We start from the raw sequence: 22,835 nt of genomic DNA, 5'->3' as shown, positions 1-22,835 counted from the left end.
AACTAGCGGGGGTGCCGGTGGACATGGCAGACTGAGAGACGGTGGGAGATGGTATTGTTGCCGCCGGTGCCCTAGATGCAGTGTTTCCTACTACGAAACTGGTGATTCCCTGACCCTGACTGCTTTGGCCTGGCAAAGAAACCTGCACAGATACTGCAGGTGGTGCGGAAAATGGTGGCCCTACACTGCCGGAAGGGATGTTGCGTTGCTGACTAGCTTCATTGGCCGAGGGTGCTACAACCTTAAGGGACGTTTGGTAGTTAGTCCAGGCTTGCAAATGCATGGTGGTTAAATGTCTATGCATGCAACTTGTATTGAGACTTTTCAGATTCTGTCCTCTGCTTAAGGTAGTTGAACATTTTTGACAGATGACTTTGCGCTGATCAATTGGATGTTGTTTAAAAAAATGCCAGACTGCACTCTTTCTAGCATCGGATACCTTTTCAGGCATTGCAGACTGAGCTTTAACCGGATGGCCACGCTGTCCTCCAACAGGTTTTGGCTTTGCCACGCGTTTTGGGCAAGATACGGGCCCGGCAGATGGAACCTGTTGCGATGTTGATGCCTGCTGCGGCCCCTCCTCCTCCGCTTCAGAACTGCTGCCGCCTGCACCCTGTTCCCCCAATGGCTGCCAATCGGGGTCAAGAACTGGGTCATCTATTACCTCTTCTTGTAGCTCGTGTGCAACTTCGTCTGTGTCACCGTGTCGGTCGGTGGTATAGCGTTCGTGATGGGGCAACATAGTCTCATCAGGGTCTGATTCTTGATCATTACCCTGCGAGGGCAATGTTGTGGTCTGAGTCAAAGGACCAGCATAGTAGTCTGGCTGTGGCTGTGCATCAGTGCACTCCATGTCAGATTCAACTTGTAATGGGCATGGACTGTTAACTGCTTCACTTTCTAAGCCAGGGACGGTATGTGTAAAGAGCTCCATGGAGTAACCCGTTGTGTTGCCTGCTGCATTCTTCTCTGTTGTTGTTTTTGCTGAAGAGGACAAGGAAGCGACTTGTCCTTGACCGTGAACATCCACTAACGACGCGCTGCTTTGACATTTACCAGTTTCACGAGAGGAGGCAAAAGAGCTAGAGGCTGAGTCAGCAAGATAAGCCAAAACTTGCTCTTGCTGCTCCGGCTTTAAAAGCGGTTTTCCTACTCCCAGAAAAGGGAGCGTTCGAGGCCTTGTGTAGCCAGACGACGAACCTGGCTCCACAGCTCCAGACTTAGGTGCAATATTTTTTTTCCCACGACCAGCTGATGCTCCACCACTACCACTACCCTCATTACCAGCTGACAATGAACGCCCCCGGCCACGACCTCTTCCACCAGACTTCCTCATTGTTTTAAAAACGTAAACAAACTAACGGTATTTGTTGCTGTCTCACAACTTACACGGTGAGCTATAACTTCAGTATGATTTAGCTACCCCTTTACAGGTGAGTGAGACCACAACGAAAATCAGGCACAATGTTACACACTCTGTTGTTGGTGGCAACAAATGAGAGAGATGCCACACACGCAGGACTGTCACTGAAGCACAAATGTAAATATTAATATATTAATCTCCCACTGATTTGATTTATTTATTTTTTTCAGGGAGACTTTAGGAAAAAAAAATAATAGAATAAAATGATTTTTTCAGGAAGAATTTAGAAACCAAATAAAATAAAATGATTTTTTCAGGGAGAATTTAGAAAACAAATAAAACAAAAAAAGGCTTTCTATGGCCCACTGAGTGAGAGATGACGCACACAGGAGTCAGGAGTGGCACACAAGCCCAGAGGCCAATATTTATCTCCCACTGATTGATGTAGTGATTTTTTCAGGTAGATTTTGGAACCCAAATCAAGCAAAAAAAATAATAGGCTTTCTATGGCCCACAATTGGAGAGAGAGAGAGAGATGGCACACCCAGGAGTCAAGACTGGCACACAAGCAGAAAGGGCAATATTAATCTCCCACTGATTTGTTTTTGTTTTTTTTCAGGGAGACTTTAGGAAAAAAAAATAATAGAATAAAATAATTTTTTCAGGAAGAATTTAGAAACCAAATAAAATAAAATGATTTTTTCAGGGAGAATTTAGAAAACAAATAAAACAAAAAAAGGCTTTCTATGGCCCACTGAGTGAGAGATGACGCACACAGGAGTCAGGAGTGGCACACAAGCCCAGAGGCCAATATTTATCTCCCACTGATTGATGTAGTGATTTTTTCAGGTAGATTTTGGAACCCAAATCAAGCTAAAAAAATAATAGGCTTTCTATGGCCCACAATTGGAGAGAGAGAGAGAGATGGCACACCCAGGAGTCAAGACTGGCATACAAGCAGAAAGGGCAATATTAATCTCCCACTGATTTGATTTTTTTTTTTTTCCAGGGAGACTTTAGAAAAAAAAAATAATAAAAAAAAAAAAGATTTTTTCAGGAAGAATTTAGAAACCAAATAAAATAAAAATGATTTTTTCAGGGAGAATTTATAAGACAAATAAAACAAAAAATAGGCTTTCTATGGCCCACTGAGTGAGAGATGACGCACACAGGAGTCAGGAGTGGCACACAAGCCCAGAGGCCAATATTTATCTCCCACTGATTGATTTATTGATTTTTTCAGGTAGAATTTAGAACCCAAATCAACCAAAAACATAAATAGGCTTTCTATGGCCCACTATTTGTGAGAGAGATGGCACGCTCAGGACTGGCACACAAGCCCAGAGGCCAATATTAATCTCCCACTTTTTATTTTTTTTCAGGGAAAATTTATAAACCCAATAAAAAAAATAATAAATAGGCTTTCTATGGCCCACTATCTGAGAGAGAGAGATGGCACGCTTAGGACTGGCACACCAGCCCAAAGGCCAATATTAATCTCCCTTTTTTTTTTCAGGGAGAATTTATAAAACCAAAAAAAAATAAATAAATAGGCTTTCTATGGCCCACTATTTGTGAGAGAGATGGCACGCTCAGGACTGGCACACAAGCCCAGAGGCCAATATTAATCTCCCACTTTTTTTTTTGTTCCAGGGAAAATTTATAAACCCAATAAAAAAAATAATAAATAGGCTTTCTATGGCCCACTATCTGAGAGAGAGAGATGGCACGCTTAGGACTGGCACACAAGCCCAAAGGCCAATATTAATCTCCCTTTTTTTTTTCAGGGAGAATTTATAAAACCAAAAAAAAATAAATAAATAGGCTTTCTATGGCCCACTATTTGTGAGAGAGATGGCACGCTCAGGACTGGCACACAAGCCCAGAGGCCAATATTAATCTCCCACTTTTTTTTTTTGTTCCAGGGAAAATTTATAAACCCAATAAAAAAAATAATAAATAGGCTTTCTATGGCCCACTATCTGAGAGAGAGAGATGACACGCTTAGGACTGGCACACAAGCCCAAAGGCCAATATTAATCTCCCACTGATTGATTTATTGATTTTTTCAGGTAGAATTTAGAACCCAAATAAAGCAAAAAAAAAAAAAATTGGCTTTCTATGGCCCACTGAGTGAGTGATGATGCACACAGGAGTCAGGAGTGGCACACAAGCCCTGAGGCCAATATTTTTCTCCCACTGATTGATGTAGTGATTTTTTCAGGTAGATTTTAGAACCCAAATCAAGCAAAAAAATAAATAGGCTTTCTATGGCCCACTGACTGAGAGATGGCACACACAGGAGTCAAGAGTGGCACACAAGCCCTGAGGCCAATATTTTTCTCCCATTGATTGATGTAGTGATTTTTTCAGGTAGATTTTAGAACCCAAATCAAGCAAAAAAATAAATAGGCTTTCTATGGCCCACTGAGTGAGAGATGGCACACACAGGGATGGCACTCTAGCAGAAATGTCAATCTTAATCTCCCACAAAAAAAACAAAAAAAAAACAGGGAGTGTCCAACAATTACTATCTCCCTGCAGTAATCTCAGCCAGGTATGGCAGGCAGCAATAAGGAGTGGACTGATGCACAAATTAAATAAAAAGTGTGGACAAACAAAAAAGATAGCTGTGCAGAAAGGAAGGAACAAGAGGATTTGTGCTTTGAAAAAAGCAGTTGGTTTGCACAGTGGCGTACACACAGCAATGCAGCTATCAGGGAGCCTTCTAGGGCAGCCCAATGAGCTACAGCGCTGAGGGGAAAAAAAAAAAAGTGTAGCTTCCACTGTCCCTGCACACCGAAGGTGGTGTTGGGCAGTGGAAATCGCTACAGCACAAGCGGTTTGGTGGTTAATGGACCCTGCCTAACGCTATCCCTGCTTCTGACGAAGCGGCAGCAACCTCTCCCTAAGCTCAGATCAGCAGCAGTAACATGGCGGTCGGCGGGAACGCCCCTTTATAGCCCCTGTGACGCCGCAGACAGCAAGCCAATCACTGCAATGCCCTTCTCCAAGATGGTGGGGACCAGGACCTATGTAATCACGCTGCCCACACTCTGCGTTTACCTTCATTGGCTGAGAAATGGCGCTTTTCGCGTCATTGAAACGCGACTTTGGCGCAAAAGTCGCGTACCGCATGGCCGACCCCGCACAGGGGTCGGATCGGGTTTCATGAAACCCGACTTTGCCAAAAGTCGGCTACTTTTGAAAATGAACGACCCTTTTTCGCTCAACCCTAGTTACCACATACATGAAGTACAATATGTCATGAAAAAAACTCTCAGAATCAGCGGGATCTGTTATAGCGTTCCAGAGTTATAACCTCATAAAGTGACAGTGGTCAGAATTGTAAAAATTGGCCTGGTTATAAAGCTGCAAATTGGCTCCGTCACTAAGGGGTTAAATAAAGTTTTGTTTGTTTGCAACCTTGCATATTGTCGGAAAAAAACACAAAATTGAGCTTAAATTGAGTTGGTATACATGCAGATGTTAAACGCATGTTCACATCGGCCACAAAACATTGAAACCTACAAGAGAAAAAAGTAAACGAAAACCCTGATGTAACTAAGTAAAAAAGCAAAAGTGCATTTAAATAACACAGAGCTTTTAGTAATACTGTTTTTTGATGAAAAAAAAACACAAAAGCCATCCCACCTCATCACGGTAACTCTGATCGGAACAGTCCTACACTGTCTAATATTAAAACCTTACATTGTGTCAATGTTGACCTCAGTGTGAATAAGGGCAGACAAAAGGACTGGGCCCAACCAGTGAAATACTAGACTGGGGAACCCTTATATAGTCTCTAGCTCAGAAACAGGGAGGCCACAGGTTTTAATATTAGACAGTGTAGGACTGTCCCGATCAGAGTTACCGTGACGAGGTGGGATGGCTTTTGTGCTATTTTGTTTTTATCAAAAAACAGCATTACTAAAATCTCTGTGTTATTTAAATGCACTTTTGCTTTTTTACTTAGTTACATCAGGGTTTTCGTTTACTTGCATATTGTAGGCCTGGCTGTGCATGCACAATGCTCCAGTTCTGTGTTCTGTGCAGGTCCTTCTCTCTGCTAGTCAAATCTCTCTCTGCGCCTACATCTATCCTTTGCAGAGCATGCCTCATCCAGCTGCCACTGTGTCCCAGAGAGCACAAAGTGAGGGATGGCTAATGGTTACAGTGGGGAAAAAAAGTGTTTAGTCAGCCACCAATAGTGCAAGTTCTCCCACTTAAAAAGATGAGAGAGGCCTGTAATTGACATCATAGGTAGACCACAATTTTGAGAGTCAAAATGAGAAAACAAATCCAGAAAATCGCCTTATCTGATTTGACAAGATTTATTTTGCAAATTATGGTAGAAAATAAGTGTTTGTCATTAACATAAGTTCATCTCAATATTTTGTTATATATCCTTTGTTGGCAATGACAGTGGTCAAACGTTTTCTGTAAGTCTTCACAAGGTTGGCACACACTGTTGGTGGTATGTTGGCCCATTCCTCCATGCAGATCTCCTCTAGAGCAGTGACATATTGGGACTGTCGCTTGGCAACACAGACTTTCAACTCCCTCCAAAGGTTTTCTATGGGGTTGAGAACTGGAGACTGGCTAGGACACTCCAGGACCTTCATATGCTTCTTATGAAGCCACTTCTTCGTTGCCCTGGCAGTGTGCTTGGGATCATTATCATGCTGAAAGACCCATCCACATTTCAACTTCAATGCCCTTGTTGATGGAAGGAGGATTGCACATAAAATCTCACGATACATGGCCTTATTCATTCTTTCATGTACACGGATCAGTCGTCATGCTTCCTTTGCAGAGAAACAGCCCCAAAGCATAATGTTGCCAACCCCATGCTTCACAGTAGGTATGGTGTTCTTTGGATGCAACTCAGCAATCTGTCTCCTCTAAACACAACGAGTTTTGTTTCTACCAAACAGTTCTACTTTGGTTTCATCAAACCAAATGACATTCTCCCAATACTCTTCTGGATAATCAAAATGTTCTCTAGCAAATTTAAGATGAGCCTGGACATGTACTGGGGGACACGCCTGACACTGCAAGATCTGAGTCCCTTGTGGCAAAGTGTGTTACTGATGGTAGCCTTTGTTATGGTGGTCTCAGCTCTATGTAGGTGATTCACTAGATGCCCCCATGTGGTTCTGGGATTTTTGCTCACCGTTCTTGTGATCATTTTGACCCCATGGGGTGAGATCTTGCATGGAGACCCAGATCAAGGGAGATTATTAGTGGTCTTGTGTGTCTTCCATTTTCTTATTATTGCTCCCACAGTTGATTTAATCACACCAAGCTGTTTCCCAATTGCAGATTCAGTCTTCCCAGCCTGGTGCAGGGCTACAATTTTGTTTCTATGTCTTTCAACAGCTCTTTACTCTTCACCATGGTGAAGTTTGGAGTGTGACTGTTTGAGGTTGTGGACAGGTGTCTTTTATACTGATAACAAGTCCAAACAGGTGCCATCACTACAGGTAATGAATGGAGGACAGAGGAGCCTCTTAAAGAAGTTACAGGTCTGTGAGAGCCAGAAATCTTACATGTTTTTAGGTTACCAAATACTTATTTTCCACCATATTTTGCAAAATAAATCTTGCCAAAACAGACAAGGTAATTTTCTGGATATGTTTTCTCATTTTGACTCTCATAGTTGTGGTCTACCTTTGATGTCAATTACAGGCTTCTCTCATCTTTTTAAGTGGGAGAACTTGCACAATTGGTGGCTAATTGCTGACTAAATATTTTTTTCCCCACTGCATAACTGCTGCTGGTCAGATTTCCCAGAGCAGCAATGACAGGAGGCAGCGCTGTCCCAGATATGTGCTGGGTGCTTCCTAGTCAGCGTTTTTAGTGGTTGAGAAACCTTATCCTGCAGTGATTAGATAGCATCAGATCAGAGTTGCATCACAGTCACTATTTTACTGCTTGTAATCACTGACCCCAGATGCCTCCTGTCGGGGTCAGTATTGACGTGCAGTGTTGGACTGGGGTGACAAGGGCCCACCAGTAACATTGACTTTTGGGGCGCCCACTTTTCACCTGCATGCAAATATTATACTACCTTCGCTCACAAATTTACCTATATCTCTATATATAATAATAAACTGGGTGGCGTGGTTAATGAATGATGAGATGCTGCTTCCTTCTGTACAGAGTGAATCAAGTGAATTATGCCAAATACTGCCCATACAGTGTTGTTGGGGACCAAGATCTACACAGGGGACCACCAGGGGATTCCCCTGTTACCCTGTGGGCCAGTCTGAGCCTGTTAACGTGCTTGTCATTTTCTATGTCTGCAAGCCTACGGGCAAATAAAAATTAATCTTGGACAACCTGCTAAAAGAAATGGAGCAGAACGTGAAAACTAAAGCAAAATTTGCTGAACTTTGCATTGAGCGCTGCTATTTTACTTTAATGTGGGTGAGGATGTTATGGTATGTGTGTGGGATTGTGAGCCAGGGTTGATTTTTTTGTTCTATATTAGATCAGAAGCTAGCCATAAGCATACGATTTGCTGCTGGCATTCATTAGTCGATCAGCTTGTGGTATTTCAGAACTGTCAGCGCCTGCCTCCCAGAACATGTGCAGCGCCAATTTTAGACAAACTGTAGCAATGAGGAAAATTTAAAGTGGGGTTCCCAATTCTGAAACACAACACAACATTGTAACAATCAACTCAATATGTTAAAACATTATAAAAAAGGAACACATTATTGTAATAAAAACAGCTGTGTACCATATTATATGAACCACAGGATTATCTCCCTAAAAAATAATTACTAACATTGTCAGCATTGCTGAGTTTTTCTTCCTTCTGCTTCACAAACAACAAAATGAAAAGTGATAAAAAAAGTTCTGTGTTCCTAAACTATATTATTACGGTAAGTCCCCACCAGCTTCAATGCTGATGCTCAGGTGATCCTTGTGGGTTATTGTTTACTTTTCAGCCATAACATAAGATAAATCCACAAGAAAACTGCAGCCAAGTGCCAAGAGACGACCAAAGCAGCAATGCTGGAGCAGCAGGGGAATTAACATTTGTATGCTAATTATTTTTTACATTGTTGGAAAATCTCTCAGGGTTCCTCCATATGGAACTTATCTGCAAGGCGACAAAGTTTTCACCACTTTGTATGGATTTTGGCAGGCAATTTGTGCTGATTTGAGGCAGATATCACCTTTTATCATGCAAAGAGCAAAAATTACAAGATTACAACATTCACACAGCTGAACTTGACAAGCTGCAAATATCAAATCTGCATTGTTTGTCAATTTCTGCCACTACTTTTCTCCCGGGATACAAGATTTTGTAAAAATCTTATCCACAATACTGTCATTACAATACAATATAGATTTTCCAGAAATAAAATGACTTGCATACCTGAATTATGTGGATGTAAACTTAAAGGGAACCTGACAGCACAATTTATTCCTAGAAGATATAAGGAGCACTTTACAGTCTGTATTGTCACTTGGAATATAATTTAAAAAAAGTTTAATGCCTCACTTGTATCATGCCCTAAACAGCATGATTGGAATGCTCTCATTTGGAAGTATTTTTATGATAAAAATGGGAAAGATACTGCATGCAATAGATTCTTACCTAAACTAAAAAAAATTAAGAGAAACCCCTGTGAATGCTGAAGAGACTGGCTGCTGCAGATCCACAAAAGCACATTTCTTGTGCAACTGTAGAAAATGGAGATACCGTGCTGCCAGTAGTAAACAAATTTAGCAAAAAAATCTTAAAACGATAAATGTGTTTTTATTTATCAACGCGTTTCGAAGCACACCCGCTTCTTCACCAGGATAAACCCCATCTTCCAAAAGAAGCTGGTTTGTTTTGAAACATGTTGATACATAAAAACTTCATTAAAACTTTCAAGATTTGTCGACTGCAATTTTACCAATGACAGCGCGGTCATCTCCACTTTCTCCAGTTGCACATGAAATCATGTGGAAGTAGAGAAGGCCTATTATAGATTGTAATCTCTCACGAGTAGGGTCGTCTTATTGTGCTTTAACCCCTTTCTGCCATCAGACGTACTATTCTGTCCATGGGACCCAGGCCCTAATTCCCATGGACGGAATAGTACGTCATACGCAATCAGCTGTGCTCATGAAGGGAGCGCGGCTGATCGCGGCCGGGTATCAGCTGATTATTACAGCTGACATCTGGCACTATGTGCCAGGAGCGGTCACGGACACGGGGCTCCAAGATTGCCGTGGGGCTCCTTCCAGGTCCTGCAGGGAGGTGGCTTGCCGGCGCCTGCTGAGAGCAGACTCCGGCAAGCCTGCAGCTCTGGCTGTCAGATCGCTGGTGATGTCCCACCCTGAGATTAAGTAAAAATGTTAAAAAAAAAAATCATGCGTAAAAATATTTTTTTTTAAATCCCTAAATAAAGAAGAAGAAATAAAATAAATATTGTTCCAATAAATACATTTCCTTGAGTAAAAAAAACAAAAGAACAATAAAAATACACATATTTAGCATCGCCACGTCCGTAACGACCTGTTCTATAAAACTGTCCCTCTAGTTAACCCCTTCAGTGAACACCGTAAAAAATAATTAAAAAACGAGGCAAAAAACAATGCTTTATCATCATAACCGCCAAACAAAAAGTTGAATAACACGCGAACAAAAAGACGGATATACATAAACATGGTACCGCTGAAAACGTCATCTCGTCTTGCAAAAAACAAGCTGCCACACAACATCATCAGCAAAAAATGTAAAAAGTTATAGCCCTCAGAATAAAGAGATGCAAAAAACAATTATTTTTATATAAAATAGTTTTTATCGTATAAAAGTGCCAAAACATAAAAAAAGATATAAATGAGATGTCACTGTAATCGTACTAACAAAAAGAATAAAACTGCTTTATCAATTCTACCACACGCGGAACGGTATAAAGCCTCACCCAAAAGAAATTCATGAATTGCTGGTTTTTGTTCATTCTGCCTCCAAAAAATCGGAATAAAAAAGTGATCAAAAAATGTCATGTGCCCAAAAATGGTACCAATAAAAACGTCAACTCGTCCCACAAAAAACAAGACCTCACATGACTCTGTGGACCAAAATATTGAAAAATTATAACTCTTAAAATGTGGTGATGCAAAAACTATTTTTTGTAATAAAAAGCGTCTTTTAGCGTGTGACAGCTGCCAAACAAAAACCCGCTAAAAAACCTGCTATAAATAGTAAATCAAACCCCCTTCATCACCCCTTAGTTAGGGAAAATAATAAAATAAAAAAATGTATTTCTATTTTCCCAATAGGGTTAGGGTTAGGGCTAGGATTAGGGTTGGGGCTAAAGTTAGGGTTAGGGTTGGGGCTAAAGTTAGGGTTAGGGTTGGGGCTAAGGTTAGGGTTGTGGCTAGAGATGGGGTTAGGGTTTGAATTACGTTTACGGTAGGGATTACGGTTGGGATTAGGGTTAGGGGTGTGTTAGGGTTACGGGTGTGGTTAGGGTTGTGATTAGGGAGAGGGCTGTGCTGGGGTTAGAGGTGTGTTGGGGTTAGACATGGTTAGGGTTAAGGTTGGGATTAGGCTTAGGGGTGTGTTCAGGTTAGGGGCGTGTTTTGTTATGATACGGTGGTCTAGGAGCAACATGGAACGAGCTCCGAAGGAAGTGGTAACTGTACTGACCGCAGTCCCTAAGCTCAACACAACACTAGAAGTAGCCGTGGAATGCTCCTAACTCTCCATAGGCATCTCGTCACAGCCTAAGAGCTAACTACCCCTAAAGATAGAAGCAGGAAAGCTATCTTGCCTCAGAGAAAATCCCCAAAGGATAGATTAGCCCCCCACAAATAAAGACTTTGAGTGGAGAGGGAAAAGACATACACAGAATGAAACCAGGATGAGCACCAGAGGCCAGTCTAACTAAATAGATAGGACAGGATGGAATACTGTGCGGTCAGTATAAAACACTACAAAAATCCACGCATAGTTTACAAAAAATCTCCACACCTGACTAAAGGTGTGGAAGGCAAATCTACCTCCCAGAGCTTCCAGCAAGACAGAATTAATTCACACTGATAAGCTGGACAAACATAGAAAGCACAGAATGGATAAGTCCACAATCTATGGACAGAAAAGGGCAAGCAAAAACTTAGCTTAGCTGAACTGGTCAGGATAACAGGGAACTCCAAAGAGATGTGAATCCAACCAGGAACCATTTACAAGTGGCACTGGCTGAAGATAGAGCCAGACTTAAATAGCCGAGCAGAAGAGACGATAAGTGGAGGCAGCTGATGACAGCTAACTCCAAGGAGCAGCCATACCACTAGACACCACAAAAGGGAGCCCAAGAGCAGAACTCACAAAAAGTGCCACTTACAACCACCGGAGGGAGCCCAAGAGCAGAATTCACAACAGTGTTTGCTTTAGGGGTCAGGTTAGGGTTATGGTTAGGGTTGGGATTAGAGTTAGGGGTGTATTCCAGATAGGGTTGGAGCTAGAATTGGGGGATTTCCACTATTTAGGCACATCAGGGGCTCTCCAAATGCGACATGGCGTTCAATCTCAATTCCAGCCAATTCTGCGCTGAAAAAGTAAAACAGTGCTCCTTCCCTTCATAGCTCTGCCATGCGCCCAAACAGTGGTTTACCCCCACATATGGGGTATCAGCGTACTCAGGACAAATTGGGCAACAACTTTTGAGGTCCAATTTCTCCTTTTACCCTTAGGGAAATACAAAACTGGGGGCTAAAATTCATTTTTGTGGAAATAAAAAGATTATTTATTTTCAGGGCTCTGCGTTATAAACTGTAGTGAAACACTTCTCATAACACATCTAGATAAGTTCCTTGGGGGTCTAGTTTCAAATATGGGGTCACTTATGGGGAGTTTCTACTGTTTAGGTACATCAGGGGCTCTGCAAATGCATTGTGACGCCCGCAGACCATTCTATCTAAGTCTGCATTCCAAACGGTGCTCCTTCCTTTCCGAGCTCTGCCATGCCCCCAAACGATGGTCCTCCCACATAAGGGGTATCAGTGTACTCAGGACAAATTGGACAACAACTTTTGCTGTCCAATATCTTCTGGTTCCCTTGGGAAAATACAAATTTGTGGTCTAAAAAATCATTTTTGTGGGAAAAAAAGATTTTTTATTTTTCTGAGTTATAAACTGTAGTGTAACACTTGGGTGTTCAAAGTTCTCACAACACATCTAGATAAGTTCCTTGGGGGATCTAATTTCCAAAATGGAGTCACTTGTGGGGGTTCTACTGTTTAGGTACATCAGGGGCTCTGCAAACGCAATGTGGCACCCACAGACCATTCCATCTAAGTCTGCATTGCAAATGGCGCTCCTTCCCTTCCGAGCTCTGCCATACGTCCAAACGGTGGTTCCCCCCACATATGGGGTATCAGCGTACTCAGGATAAATTGAACAACAACTTTTGGAGTCCAATTTCTCCTGTTACCTTTGGGAAAATACAAAACTGGATGCTAAAAATGATTTTTGTGGAAAAAAATTTTTTTTTTATGTTCACGGCTGTGTTATAAACTGTAGTGAAACACTTGGGGGTTAAACGTTCTTACAACACATCTAGATAAGTTTCATGGGGGGTCTAGCTTCCAATATGGGGTCACTTATGAGGGGTTTACACTGTTTAGGCACATCAGGGGCTCTCCAAACGCGACATGACGTCCTATCTCAATTCCAGTCAATTACATTGAAAAGTCAAACGGCGTTCCTGCCTTTCCGAGCTCTGCCATGCGCCCAAACAGTGGTTTACCCCCACATATGGGGTATCGGCGTACTCAGTACAAATTGCACAACAACTTTTGTGGTGCAATTTCTCCTGCTACCCTTGAGAAAATAAAAAATTAGGGGCGAAAATATCAGTTTTGTGAAAAAATATGATTTTTTATTTTTATGGCTCTACATGTTCGGGGTTGAGTTCCAGCCACTGCACTGGGGGAATCTCGAACCATGTCAACTGAGGTCTCTCATTCTCCTCCAGCCACAGTGGAACCTGCTCAGCAGAGACCTCGATCCCAGCATCTGGCTCAAGCTGATACTGTGAGCTTACGCAGTGCTACCTTTCCAGGCTCTGCCTTTGTAGCCAGCACTGTTCAGCAGTGAGCAGGTGTTTCAGGGACTAAGTCCTGCTTTTCCCACATTGAGCATGCCCATGGGATGACCTCCCATTGGGGGTCGGGGGTCACATGCTCAGGTCCTGTTGCGGCTCCTATTGGACCATCAGGAAAGGTCCCGGAGCGCTAATGCTATAAAAGGTTTGCATGGCCTCTCGGCCATGCGTTAGTTTAAACTTATTAACTTGTGTTTGTATGAATGCCTGTCAATGGACGAAAGTTCAGAATCATTCCCACCGCTAGTGTTGTTGCCTGCTCGCGAATGTTAGAGCTACCTAGCGCCCTACAGTGCTATCCTGCACAATTGCACAAGTTGCTGAATCCAGTTAGCAGCGACCGCCAGAGTGGCGCCGTGCGCAGATAGCGCACTTTCCTGGCCCTAGATAAGGTGGTTAGTGGCGTCCGCCAGAGTGGTGCTGCACGCACTCCTGTGTAGTAAATATTTACTTTAGTTGTTTCCTTGGCACCTCAGTAGTGGTGTCGAGCACAAGAGTTCTAGAGGAACTCTTACCCTGAGTCTTGGGGCAGAGTTCTGTTTCACTTTGCTTGCGCTCTCTGTGCGGTATCACAGCCCTGTGACACAACAGGATTTGCTTCCTTCATACCGAGTGAAGCTAACCCATGTGTGTACTCACATTATACCCCCATATAGTCCGTCTTTACCAAGCAGCAGATGTCTTAGCTGCACGGTGGGCCCCGGACTGCGAACGCACCTTATATCATCTCTAATTATTATTTGGTGAGTTCTGCCAGTCCTAACATTACACTAGCGCCAGGGTCTGGCTTGTAATGGCGGACAAACAGAGTCTAAAATGGTACATCCAGCAGCTGGAGGGTAGGTTGGCCGCTCTTGAGCATACAACCTCGGCTGAGGATGTTATCGCTGTTGCTGTTCAGGCTGCTAGTGTAGCTGCAGCCAGTTTGTCCACTGCCACCCCTGCTCCGACCTTATCCCGTCTCCTGCTACCTGATAAGTTTACTGGTGACAGTAAGCTGTGTCGGGGATTCGTGAGTCAGTGTGCCATACACCTTGAGTTCCTGGCTGCTAGTTTTCCCACGGAGCTGGCGAAGGTGGGATTTATTGTATCCCTGTTGTCGGGCAGGGCATTGGAGTGGGCAACGCCGCTGTGGGAGCGTGAAGATCATGTGGCGCAGAGTGCTCCAAGGTTTCTGGACTCTCTGAGACAGGTCTTTTTGGGACCTCGCTTTACCCATAATAATATTAAATAATAATAATAATTTTATTTATATAGCGCCAACATATTCCGCAGCGCTTTATAAATTATAGAGGGGACTTGTACAGACAATAGACATTACAGCATAACAGAAATCATAGTTCAAAATAGATACCAAGAGGAATGAGGGCCCTGCTAGCAAGCTTACAAACTATGAGGAAAAGGGGAGACACGAAAGGTGGATGGTAACAATTGCTTTAGTTATTCGGACCAGCCATAGTGTAAGGCTCGGGTGTTCATGTAAAGCTGCATGAACTAGTTCATTGCCTAAGTATGTAGCAGTACAGACACAGAGGGCTATTAAATGTATAAAGTGTATGAGAACATGATGCGAGGAACCTGATTAAGGGTTAGGTTTTTTTTTCTAATGGGCCACACAGGTCCACGGTTCACCCATGATTCAGCGCTCCAACTGCTGGCTTTGACACAGGGTTCATCCATGGTCAGTCATTTTTCCGTTCACTTCCGGACTTTGGCATCTGAGCTGGAGTGGCCAGATAAAGTCCTTATCCCTGTGTTCTGGAAAGGACTGGCTGACCATGTGAAGGACGCCTTGGCCACTAGGCAGATTCCCGCCACACTGGAAAATAGCCATATCCACTCACATTGACCTCCGTTTTCACAAGCAGGGGTTGGAACGAGCCCAGTGTAGGCAGAGGTTTCGTCTGGCAACTACCTTCGCCAATTCTCTGGAGACCCCTGTTCAGGCATCCGAGCCCTATGAGGCCATGGAGGTTTCTCCTAAGTCTTGGGCAGCTCGAGTACCCATGATCAGTAATGTCTGCCAGCAGTCAGGACATTGTACCAAGAAATATCCATAGCGGCAAGGGAAACGACCATGTCTAGTAACTGTAGGAGGAGGTTAACTAGACACAGTGGCATTTTTGTTCAAATTGTCCTTCAAGGGGACAATTACCTTCAGCCTTTCCACTTTTATGGTCGAGCTTTGTGTGGATTCCGGGGCGGAGGGAAATTTCATGTCCTCAGCTTTCGCCCAACAGCACGCAATACCCCTGGTTATGCTAGCCAAACCAGTGACCGTAAGAGTGGTGCATGGGTCGACACTGCCCTCACAAATTGCAAACCAGACTATCCCATTTACATTATCCATGTCTCCATCCCTTCAGGAGATCATTTCCCTTCTTGGCATTCCTGAAGGAATAGACAAGATTCTGCTAGGGATAACTTGGTTGTGCTACCACTCTCCACATATAGAGTGGTCCTCTGGGAGAATTCTGGGATGGAGTAAATCATGTGAGGGCAGATGTCTGAGGGAGTGCGTTCAGGTTGCCACAACAGAGGTACCCGCAGATATTACCTCTCTCCCCAAACACTATTGGACTTATGCGGACGTATTCTTCAAGAGAGCTGCAGAGACCTTTTTGCCTCACTGCCCCTATGACTGTCCTATTGATCTCTTGCCTGGGTCAGAGCCTCCCCAGGGACGAGTCTATCCCCTGTCTCTCCCGGAGACGGAGGCAAGTCACTATACATCCAGGAAAATCTGGCAAGAAGATTCATTACGAAGTCAGCGCCACCTGCGGGGGTGGGGTTCTTCATGTGCAAAAGTAGAACGGAGAATTGAGTCCATGTATTGACTACCGGGGTCTTAACGCCATCACCATTAAGAATAAGTACTCTCTGTCTTTGATATCTGAGCTCTTCGATAGACTACGAGGGGTGAGAGTATTTACTGAATTAGATCTGCGGGGTGCTTACAACCTGATTCGCATCCGTGAGGGGGATGAATGGAAGACGGCTTTTAATACAAGGGATGGGCACTATGAGCGTCTGGTGATGCCCTTTGGGCTCTGTAATGCCCCAGCCATCTTCCAAGACTTTGTGAATGACATCTTCCGGGATATGATCTCCACCTCAGTGGTAGTCTATCTGGATGATATTCTCATCTACTCTCCAGATATAGATTCCCACTGCAGAGATGTTTGCAGAGTCTTCAACCTCCTATGGGCAAACTTACTCTATGCCAAGTTGGAGAAGTGTCTGTTTGAGCAGCCATTCCTGGGCTATATCATCTCAGCCCAGTGATTAGCTATGGATCCTGCCAAGCTACAAGCAGTGATGGACTGGCAGGAACCTCATTCCCTCAAAGCAGTGCAGCGCTTTATGGGGTTCATTAATTATTATTGCCAGTTCATTCCCCACTTCTCCACTTTTGTAGCTGCCTTGGTAGCCCTCACCAAGAAGGGTGCAAATCCCAAATTGTGGTCAGAGGAGGTCTCCAAGGCCTTCTTATCTGTTAAATCCCATTTTGCTAGCGCTCCCATTCTGCATCATATAGATGTAGATAAGCCCTTCATTATTGAGGTGGATGCCTCATCCGTCGGTGCTGGAGCGGTTCTCTTCCAAAAGAACGCTCAAGGTCGGAAGCATCCTTGCTTCTTCTACTCCAAGACCTTCACTCCAGCAGAGAGGAATTATTCCATCGGGGACAGGGAGTTGCTAGCAATGAAGTTGGCCTTTTTGAGTGGAGACACCTCCTGGAGGGGGCTCGCTTTCCCTTCCAAGTTTACATTGACCACAAGAATTTGGTGTATTTGCAAACAGCCCTGCGGCTAAATTCTCTTCAGGCTAGATGGTCCTTGTTCTTCTTCCGGTTCCACTTCACCCTTCATTTCTTATCCGGGAAGAAGAACATTTGCGCCGATGCTCTCTCCCTCTCCGTGGTGTCATCATCAGAGGAGGAGTTTGTCCCCTCCGAGAATCTGAAAACTGTGTCTCCAGTGTCGCTAGAGTCTGTGCGCCCGAGCAAGACTTTGGTGCCATCTAATTTGCAACCTGAGGTTCTCTCTTGGGCTCACTCGTCCAGGGTGGGTGGACATTTCGGGATCAAGAGGATATCAGAGCTTCTGGCGAGGGCGTACTGGCTTGCGCATATGTCCCGTGACGTCGAAGAGTATATTCAGGTGTGCGTCTCCTGCGCCAAGAATAGGTCTTCTCAACAACGGCCTGCTGGGCTACTTTACCCCTTACCGGTGGCTGATAGGCCCTGGGAGATGGTCAGGATGGACTTTGTGGTTGGTTTACCCAAGTCCAGTAGCTGCACCATTATTTGGGTAGTTACCAATCATTTTTCTAAAATGGTGCATTTGGTGCGTCTCCCACGGTTACCTTCTTCACGGGCCTTGGCGGCGTTTTGTGAAACATGTCTTCCGCTTACATGGTATGCCTGATAAGTTTGTCAGTGACAGGGGTCCGCAGTTTGTGTCTCGGTTCTGGAGAGAGCTTTGTCACCTACTTAGTATTGAGCTGAATCTCTCTTCAGCGTACCATCCCGAGACGAATGGGTTGGTAGAGAGGGCCAACCAGACCCTGGTCACATACCTATGACATTTTGTAACGGCCAGGCAGGATGACTGGGCATCCCTACTACCGTGTGCGGAGTTTGACTTGAACAATGCCATTGCTGACTCCAATGGGCAGACCCCATTCCTCCTTAATTACGGCCAGCATCCGAAGGTTCCTGTGCCCAAGCCCGTATCTTCCACTGACTCTAGGGTGGCAGACTGGGCAGTGGAAACACGGGACATCTGGGACCGCACACAGGATGCCATCCAAGCTTCCAAGGAGAGAATGAGGGTCTCTGCCAATGCACATCGGTGCCCCGCTCCGACCTTTGTTCCTGGTGACTTAGTGTGGCCCTTCACCCACAATATCAGGCGGCAAGTTGAGTCCACTAAGTTTGCGTCTCGCTACTTAGGTCCCTTCAATGTTCTTTGAACAGGTTAATCCTGTGGTCTACTGTCCGGCTCTTCCTCCACGACTGGGTATCACTGACACCTTTCATGTGCCCCTCTTAAAGCCCGTTTACATGTCCCGGTTTCCCGAGTCATCTTCTGGGACATCGGGTTCGTCCACGGACGAGTACGAGGGGAATTCTATCTTGGGGTGCAAGGTGGTACGCGGCCAAAAGTACTATCTGGTAGACTGGAAGGGTCACAGCGCAGAGGACAGAATCTGGGAACCTGTGGAGCAGCCTTTAAATGTAGCGAGGCCCAAGGAGGGGGGTAACATTAGGTGTCGAGTTCCCGCCGCTGCACAGGGGGATTCTCGAACCATGTCCACTGTGGTCTCCCATTCTCCTCCAGCCACAGTGGAACCTGCTCAGCAGGGACGTTGATCTTAGCATCTGGCTCAAGCTGATACTGTGCACTTGGGTATTGCTACCTTTCTAAGCTCTACCTTTGAGTCAGCACTGTTCAGTAGTGAGCAGGCGTTTCGTCCTGCTTTTCCCACACTGAGCATGCCCACGATATGACCTCCCATTGGAGGTTGGGGGGTCACATGCTCAGGTCCTGTTGCAGCTCCTATTGGACCATCAGGAAAGTCCTGGATCGCTACTGCTATAAAAGGTTCGCAAGGCCGCTCGGCCATGCGCTAGTGTAAACTTATTAACTTGTGTGTGTGGATGATTACCTGTCGATGGATGAAAGCTCCGAATCATTCCCATCCCTGTTGTTTTGCCTTCTCGCGAATGGTAGAGCTACCTAGCACCCGACAGTGCTATCCTGCACAATTGCACAAATTGTTGAATCCAGTTAGCAGTGACTGCCAGAGCAGCGCCGTGCAGAGACAGTGCGCTTTCCTGGCCCTAGTTAAGGTGGTTAGTGGCATCCGCCAGAGTGGTGCTGCACGCACTCCTGTGCTGTAAATATTTACTTTAGTTGTTTCCCTGGCACTGCAGTAGCGGTGTTGAGCACAAGAGATTTAGAGGGCCTCTATGGCCAGGATCACACACAGCGAGATATGGCCGAGTCTCGCAGGTTAAAACCAAGCTCTGGCACCGACACTCCAGAGCGGAGCATGCGGCCGCATAGCAATACATGGAGCCGCACGATCTGCTCCAGAGTGCCGGTGCCAGAGCTTGGTTTTATCCTGGGAGACTTGGCCGTATCTCGCTGTAGTGTGACTCTGACCTTACCCTGAGTCTTGGGGCAGAGTTCTGTGTCACCTTGCTTGGGCTCTCTGTGTGGTATCACGGCCCTATGACGCAACAGGGTTCGCTTCCTTCATACCGGGTGAAGCTAACCCATGTGTGTACTCACATTATACCCCCATATAGTCCATCATTACCAAGCAGGAGGTGTCTTAGTTGCAAGGTGGACCCCAGACTGCGAACCCACCTTATATCATCTCCAATTATTATTTGGTGCATTCCGCCAGTCCTAACACTGCATTATAAACTTCTGTGAAGCACCTGGGGGTTCAAAGTGCTCACCATACATCTAGATAAGTTCCATAGAGAGTCTACTTTCCAAACTGGTGTCACTTGTAGGATGTTTCCACTGTTTAGGCACATCAGGGGCTCTCCAATCGCTACATGGCGTCCTATCTCAATTCCAGCCAATTTTTCATTGAAAAGTCAAACGGCGCTCCTTCCCTTTTGAGCTCTGCCATGCCTCAAAACAGTGGTTTACCCCCATATATTGGGTATAAGCGTACTCAAAACAAATTGCACAACAACTTTTGGGGACCAATTTCTTCTGTTACCCTCGGGAAAATAAAACAAATTGGATCTGAAGTAAATTTTTAGTGAAAAAAAGTTAAATGTTCATTTTTTTATTTTAACTGCTCTACATTATAAACTTCTGTGAAGCACTTTGGGGGTCAAAGTGCTCACCACACATCTGGATAAATTCCTTAGGGGGTCTACTTTCCAAACTGATGTCACTTGTGGGGGGGTTTCCACTGTTTAGGCACATTAGGGGCTCTCCAAACACGACATGGTGTCCTATCTATACCAATTTCTTCTGTTACCCTTGGTAAAATAAAACAAATTGGATCTGAAGTAAATTTTTTGTGAAAAAAAGTTAAATGTTAATTTTTTTTAAAAACATTCCAAAAATTCTTGTGAAGTACCTGAAGGGTTAATAAACTTCTTGAATGTGGTTTTGAGCACCTTGAGGGGTGCAGTTTTTAGAATGGTGTCACTTTTGGGCATTTTCTATCATATAGACCACTCAAAGTGACTTCAAATGTGACGTGGTCCCTTAAAAAATGGTGTTGTAAAAATGAGAAATTGCTGGTCAACTTTTGACCCTTATAACTTCCTAACGAAAAAAAAATTGTTTCCAAAATTGTGCTGATGTAAAGAAAACATTTGGGAAATGTTATTTATTACGCATTTTGTGTAGCATATCTCTGTGATTTATGGGCATGAAAATTCAAAGATAGAGAATTGGGAAATTTTCAAAATTTTCACCAAATTTCCTTTTTCTTCCCAAATAAAAGCAAGTAATATCAAGGAAATTTTACTACTATCATGAAGTACAATATGTCACTAGGAAACAGTGTCAGAATCACCAGGATCTGTTGAAGCGTTCCAGAGTTATAACCTCATAAAGGGACAGTGGTCAGAATTGTAAAAATTGGCCAGGTCATTAACGTGCAAACCACCCATGGGGGTAAAGGAGTTAATTGTTGTATTGTTAACGTTCTTACTTATGACTTGCGTTTGAAACTGTTAAACTGTAAAGCGCTGCGGAATATGTTGGCGCTATATAAATAAAGATTATTATTATTATTATTATTATTATAGCCAAAGGTGGAAGAAAAGTCCCTCCCTCCTGCACACAATGGAATTTCAATCATGCTATTGTGGTCATGTGTGACAGTGGTCCCATATTAGTCCAGGTACTCGCATGCATACTTTAGACTTTATTTTAAGCATATTACAGCAGCATATCATGATGTTACTGGCTGATAAATCACTGCTAATATCTACTGTTAACTCTTTCTGTCAAGTTTCCTATAATGAGCGATGGAAGTGTACATTGTGCATCACATATGATACACTTAGACTGCATGCATATGCATGATACAGGATACACTGAAACTGCATATACATTATAAAGACAGCATATACACATAATATATACTGAGACTGCTGTATACATCACATAGGATATATTGGAACGCTTGCATAAACATCACATAGGATTCACTAGTACTGCTGTATATGTTACATACAGTAGTATACACTGAGACTGGTGTATATACATTACATTTGAGACACTAAGACTTCTGTGCACATCACATAGCATGCACAGAGGCTACTGTATACAGTATGTCACATAGAATACACAGACTGCTGTATATTCAACACATAAGAAGCACTACAGCTGTTATAAAGTGATGGACGAAGCCTTTGATGTTCGGGTCCAGCCAAACTGTGAAAAAAGTTCGGTTCAGGTACCAGAACAGTAACTGTACCCGAACCCCGACCCCATTCTCTTGAATGGGGCCCCTGAACATCCAGTGTTTGCCATGCTGTCATGTGCATGACAGCACAGCAAATGCTGCCTCTGGTCAGCAGTAAAATCATTACAGCTGGTCATAGAGTCATGACTCACACCGTGCATACTATAATGCACCCCTATTAGGCAGCCAGGACAGTATAATGCACCCCCATTAGGCAGTATATATAGCATAATGCACTCCCAATAGGCCTGTATAATTTAATGCACTCCCCAAAGGCCTGTACAGTATAATGCACCCCCATAGGCAGCCAGTACAGTATAATGCAACCCCATTAGGCAGCCAGTACAGTATAATACATCCCCATTAGGCAGCCTGTATAGTATAATGCACCCCATTAGGTAGCCAGTACAGTATAATGCAACCCCATTAGGCTCCAGTACCGTATAATGCACCCCCATTAGGCACCCTGTATAGTATAATGCACCCCATTAGGTAGCCAGTACAGTATAATGCACCCCCATTAGGCAGTCTGCATAGTATAATGCACCACCATTAGGCAGCCAGTACAGTATAATGCACCCCCATTAGGCAGTCTGCATAATATAATGCACCACCATTAGGCAGCCAGGACAGTATAATGCACCCCCATTAGGCAGAGAGTACAGTAAAATGCATCCCCATTAGGCAGTCTGTATAGTATAAGGCACTCCCAATAGGCAGCCAGTACAATATAATGCACCCCCATTAGGCAGACAGTATAGTATAATGCACCAACATTAGGCAACAAGTACAGTATAATGCACCCCCATTAGGCAGCCTGTATAGTATAATGCACCCCCATTAGGCAGTCTGTATAGTATAATGCACCCCCATTAGACAGCCAGTACAGTATAATGCAC

The 22,835-nt window shown here is 44.1% G+C and overlaps 1 protein-coding gene across 2 annotated transcripts in view; it reads right to left on the bottom strand.

Moving 5' to 3' along the window:
* The window catches only part of VWC2 (von Willebrand factor C domain containing 2), a 1,274,203-nt gene that overhangs the window by 1,092,920 nt on the left and 158,448 nt on the right, over positions 1-22,835 (bottom strand). The window lies entirely within an intron of this gene.

This window comes from Ranitomeya imitator, chromosome 6, assembly GCF_032444005.1.
Source record: "Ranitomeya imitator isolate aRanImi1 chromosome 6, aRanImi1.pri, whole genome shotgun sequence".
Classification (NCBI taxonomy): Eukaryota; Metazoa; Chordata; class Amphibia; order Anura; family Dendrobatidae; genus Ranitomeya; species Ranitomeya imitator.
The sequence above is the reverse complement of the archived record's forward strand: the minus strand, read 5'-3'. Positions and strand labels throughout refer to the sequence as shown.